The sequence below is a fragment of the Crocodylus porosus genome, unplaced genomic scaffold (assembly GCF_001723895.1).
Source record: "Crocodylus porosus isolate Cpor-Errol unplaced genomic scaffold, CroPor_comp1, whole genome shotgun sequence".
Classification (NCBI taxonomy): domain Eukaryota; kingdom Metazoa; phylum Chordata; order Crocodylia; family Crocodylidae; genus Crocodylus; species Crocodylus porosus.
The window spans coordinates 1,691,781-1,697,512 of NW_017728947.1; the positions used below are offsets into that span (position 1 = coordinate 1,691,781).

Sequence of the window (5,732 nt, forward strand, 5' to 3'; positions counted from 1 at the left end):
CGCGCCAGCCCCGCTCGGAAGTGCAGGGCAGGCGGGGCCAGGCGCTCGTCTTTAAAAGGGGCCGCGGGTGGGGGGTCCACCGCCTCGCTGGGCAGGGGAGAGCCGGCTAGCCGCTGGCACCAGCTCGCCTGCCACACTGCTGCCCCTTGCTCGCTGCCAGCCGGGCTCCTCCATGCTCTGGTGTGGAGGGGGGCACTGGCGAAGCTGCGCCCTGGTTTGCTTGGCGGGAGACAAGAGGGTCCAAGGCACAGCTTGATGCCAGCAGAGCAACGGTAGCCGCCTCCCCACCTCTCCTGCCACGTGCTTCGGGACCTGAGGGAAGAGGATGGAAATGAGGGAAGGTAGCGCAGGACCCCAGGGCCTTGCTGGAGAGCAAGTGCGGCCCAGTTCCACTGTGTTTGTGTCCCAGCAAGCCGGCAGGAGAAAACAAGGCGCCTGTCCCTCAAGAAGAGCTGGTGCCTCAGCGGCCAGAAAAGGCTGCCAAGCAGCACTGAAGGGTCACAGAGGCAATGTATATGACGCCAGCACCATCAAGCACCCCAATTACAGAGAGGGCTTCCACCTCTGACTCCACATGTGATATAGGCGAGGGGTGATGGTGGCCCGCAAATTAAAAAATACGGCTGCGCCTGAGAGAGGCCCCTGCCCAGCCACAGGAAGACTTGGGCAGCCATGACCTCAGGCCTTCGTGTCTTCCAGCTGCAACACCACTTCCTGGAACCACCAAAAGGCCTGGCTAGGCAGTCTTCAGCAGCATTTTAGACCTGAAGGGTCTAAGTAGGGTAGCCACACTAATTTTAGGTAAATCTGAGACGGGCACCCTCCGCACTGCTGCCTGCCTCCCTCCTTTCCTCCCTTAACAGGATTGTAGCTCAGGCATCTTCCTGTCCTGCCAGGGGAAGGGACATGCTGCTGGCACCAGGGGATCCGCCAATTTCCCTCCCACCTGCTTGGAGCAGTAGCAGCCTATGCAACCCCTCTCCAGCCACCACCACCAACTCTCTCCCTTCTTCAGTGATGTACAGCTTGGTCCACAGTAGCCACCTCTCCTGCCTTGCTGGAGGTAGGAGCCCAGCAAGCAGCAGTAGCTCCACTGATTAATCTCCCCCACTCCCACCCCAGCTCAGCAGCAGGAATATAGCTAGGCAGCCCCCACCCTGCAGCCTGTGTCTCCACACCGCCTCTCCACATGGCCACACACACACAGCTGACCCCACAGCTTCCAGGGGCCCTGAGGGCAGAACAGGGTGCGATAGGACAGCATGGAGGCCTGCAACCAGGCTCCATCCCCCATGCACAGTCTGGACCAGATCTTGGAGTTGATCCAAAGCTGGGGTGGGAGGCTGAGTGCCCGCATGCATGCACACTCGCACATGCCCCAGCCCAGCAGTTCAGTCTTTGGGGGAAAGAAGGGGCAGGGGCTAGATCGAGGCCCCTGTGGTGAGGGACAGTGCCAGAGGCAGGAACAGGGATAAACTGAGTGGGGCCCTGGCTGGGTGGAACTTACCTGCTAGGGAGGTGCACCCCCAAATAATTTTTTCTCCATTTGCACCCCCTCCTACCTCCCCACAGATTAACCTGCTAAGCTGGAGGGGGGGAGGGAAGAGGGTGGTGGCAGCACATGGTACATTTTGGGTTGCTTTTAAATGCCAGAGGTGACCTTCTACTTAAAAAGGAGACCACTGCATTACATAGTTTGCTGAGACCCATCCTCATCCATCTTCCCTATGCTTGCCATGAAGCATGAGCCAGAATTCATGATCCAACATACCTACCAATTCAGCTTTCCAGTCCAAAGCCCTGCCACTCATCCAATGGGCTGAGGACTGATGCTTGTGTCACTGAGGCTTGAAAGTTTCAACTTGCACCCTCAAATAGTGGGCTCACTTCATGAGTGCCAGCAGATTAGGAGTGCCCCACAGCTGGAATGCAGAACCTTTACCTTTAAAGATCAGCACCCAAAGGCATTCAGACACAGAAGCAGGCAATGTTTAAGGCATCCACATCTTCCCTCCTTTGTAGCTGGCAGCATCACTGTGGAACGGTGTCAGGGGCTACTCCATGCCCTGGCCACAGTTTGCCAATATGCCAAGACATATTCTTATCCCAATGCTCAGTATGAAGTAGGGCCTGGAATTCATGACCCAACACACCTGGCCCTTCAATTCTCCAGCCCAAAGCACAGCCACTCATCCGATAGGCTCAGGAACCATGCTTGCATTATCATGGCTTGAAAGAAAATCCTCAACTCACACCCTGCATTACAGTTAATTCACTCACAGTAATATGCATTAATAGGCGTTAGTTACACCTTAATAATATGTTTCCTATTTTAGGCCTTGGCTCCTATGACATGGCCTGGTGAGCCCCACCACATTGCACCCCAGAACTATGCTACTGGCTCAGTGTGCTGAGGAGCCTGCCTGAGCTATGTCTACTTTGCAATGAGAAACATGCCACAGCCCCTTTAGAAAGGTGCCTCAGTCCAGCCAGAGCAGATTCTATCACTTCATAAGCTGTGGCTTTTGTTTTGCTGCAAAGAATAAAAGAAAAAAAAATGGGTATGTTCCACAAGGACCAAGTAGCCAAAGGTTTTGGAAACAGAAGCTTGTGCTTGTGGGGCTAACACCTGAGTTATTTAGCCACAGGAGGTAGCCTTCTTGGATGACCCTGTAACAGAGGAACCTAGACTTGGGTATAAAGGAAAGTGGTAACTAAGGCAGGAAGCCAGGAGGCTCCTACCTCTTTAAATGCAGCAGAGGCTGAGGGGCCACAGCTGCAGGAGGGCAGGCTGGCCCTTGATTGACCTGGGAAACCCTGTGCAGAGGTGGAGAAGGCACATGACTAAAGTGGGTGTGGCTTCCAGGTATATAAACCCAGGGCCTGAACCAGAGCAAGCAGTCAGCCTTAGTATATTGAGGGGTGAAGAGCTCTTGGGAGGGATGCCTGTAGCAAATGAAGTAATAGGAGCATAAACAGTTCCCTGCAGCTGCCTTGGGGGAGCTGAGAGAAGCTGATGGTCTGAGCAGGACAACAACTTATAGCTTGGTAGGCTTTTAGTTGGGAGTAGTGTCTGATATTTATGTTGTAACTTTTTAGCTTTATACTGGAGGGCTAGGTTGTAATTATAGGGGAAGTCAAGGAGGTGCTTAGTATTAGGCAGACTACCCAGGGTCAAGGATCTAAGTGCTGGAGAGGCAAGCAGCCTGGATCTGGTCAAGGCCCAGAGGGCTAAGGACTGGATAAGCAGGCAGCCCAGTCCAAGGGAAGGAACCAGAGGTCTGAGGATGGAGATAATGATGGTACCCCAGCCTGAGATCTGGCACCCTGGGGGCTAAGGGCTGGCCCAGAGTAAGCAACCCAGAGAACAGACAGGACTGAAACCAAGAAAGCTGCACCCAATCAGTAGGCCAAGGCTAGAGGTCTGCAGCCAGAAGAAAAAGAAGCTAAAGTTAAGAGGACTGAAGCCTCTACAAGGGACAGAGTAACATCCCCAAGTTATGGGTATGGCTGCAGAAAGGAAAGGAGACCATGACTCTAGCCCTTAAGGCAAATGGGGCCAGAGGGAACAAGAGACTAAGGCAAGGAGGAAGGATACCTAAGCCTGTCTGCCTCCAAAGACAGCCTCCCCATATCTTTCAGTAACAAGCTGTGGCAGGTGAGGAAATGGGGGCAAGGGTGAGCGCCATAACAACCCCAGGTGCCTCACTTGTTATACTATCTTATTCTTCTTGATGGCCAGCAATTTTGCAGGAGAATGGGACCAGGCCTTGGGTGTTCTTCCATGCCCCAGCCAGCTTACTGAGACCCATCTTCATTGACATTCCCAATGCTTGGAATTGCACTTGAACAGGAATGCATTACCCAGTATGCATGGGACTTGAACTTTTCAACCCAAGCCCTGTTACTCATCCACTTGGCTTGGGGACTATCCTTTCATTATATGAGTGGGAAGAAAAGCTTCAACTCCTAACCTCCATTGAGGCTAATTCAAGTGCAGTAATAAGGCCATATGGTATACATCTGGTATTTTCCCTCTTTCAGGCCTGGGTGCTTATGACATGGCCAGCTATGCCCTGCAACTTTGCACCCGACAGCCTGGCTGCTGGTCCAGTGGGCTGAAGAACCTGCCTGAGCTACATGTATCTGGCAGTGTGCAGCCTGGTGTGGGGGGGGGAGTCCTCAGCCCTTAGCCCTTCTATAATGGTTATCTCTGCTCAGCCATGGGCAGCTCTTCATTCTGGGTCTCTTTCTTTGTGTGTACAATATGCTTCCCTAGACACAGAGCAAATTGGCTGGGCAGCCTTCTGGCTCAGCCTCCTTATGTGGGATGGATGTTAGGCATCTTGGCCACTGCTATTCTGAAAAGAAAGGGAAGAGGGGTGTTTGGTCTTCAGAGCCCCAAGACCCTACACCACCTCCATCTGGTCCTGCCTGTGGGGATCTTGTTCCGGGGCCCCATATTGCTGCCTCATGACCCTGTGTACCAGAACCAGGTCCTGTGTGCTGGATCTAGTGCACTGGGCTTTCCCCTCAAAGCTAACCACCTGTCAACAGAGGACAGCATAAGGCTTCCAAAAAGGCCTTCCATCATGGCCCCAACCCCTGACTCCGCAGTGCACACAGAGAACAAAGGAGAAACCCAACCAACTGGCCTGTTTGTTAACGCTAGGGACAAGGACATCAAGGAAGCCAGTAATCTCATTGTCAGGAGCTTGGGTTTGGGAATCCACTGATGTAGAGTGCTTCTGGTGGCCTCTTCCTCATTGTCACTGCCAGTCTGATGAGGATGATGCATAGGCTGGAATTGCATGGCAGGGGTTGGGGGAGAGGTTGGCTATATGTCCTGACCTGTGCTGCTTTCTGTAACAGAGCTCTGCCACTGCACAGGTGAGCTCAGGAGCCCTTGAAACAAGTGTTAATAGGTGTTAATTATACTTTACTTACACCTGACCCCCTCATGGCTGATTAGCCTTCTGGCCCACAGCATAGCCAGTGAAGTCTTACAAATAGGCATCCTAGAGCCCTGTCACTGGCTAGCTGGGCTCAGGAGTTGGGGTTGAGGTAGGGAAAAAAAAAGCCTTGGTCACCCACAGGCAGAGACCTCTGCTCCAGCAGGGAGTTTGCAGGCAGCTTTGAGCTCCAGGCCTGTTGTTTGGCAGCCACAATTCCCAGTTCCAGACATACAAAGACCCACTGTTTGGTGGCTCCTCATGACTCCATATAGGTATGGGCTGAGGGGTTGTTGAGACCCAAAAGTTTCAGACTTGAACTGTTTGTCTTTGTCCAGGCAGGCCCCCTGGCCAAAGCAAGAAATCCAAAGGAAGGTGTGAATGCATCAGCTTGCTCCCCATAGCCACAGGGTCCCTGTCTGGAGTTACAAAAAAGCTTGCCTGCCTGGTTTCCTCCCACCATTTCTTTGTACCAAATGGAAGCAGGGGTCTGGGCTGCACTGACCCACAGTAATGGGATTGGATACTTGACAGCAACTAGGAGTCTTGAATCTTGAGTACTGAAAGCAGGCAACACAACCATGGTGCTATGCAGGAGGTGCTCCTAAAGGCCTGCTGATATCCACCTGTTAGAAATATTATTAAAAACGCATTATCAATAGCAGATTTAGAAAAAAAAACACAGCTGCTAGCCTTCCTTGTCTCCTAATGGGAGAGGGGAGGGGGGGTTGGAAACTGAGGGGAAAACTACCAAAGGCCCTTTGTATTAAGTATCACTCC

The 5,732-nt window shown here is 52.7% G+C and overlaps 1 long non-coding RNA gene across 1 annotated transcript; it reads left to right on the forward strand.

Annotated features, from left to right (window-relative positions):
- The first annotated feature begins 2,958 nt into the window (after positions 1 to 2,958).
- On the forward strand, positions 2,959 to 4,174 carry LOC109321145. Its single transcript, XR_002103980.1, has 2 exons — positions 2,959 to 3,048; positions 4,045 to 4,174. It is a non-coding gene; the product is annotated as an uncharacterized LOC109321145 (long non-coding RNA).
- The last annotated feature ends 1,558 nt before the right edge of the window (positions 4,175 to 5,732 follow it).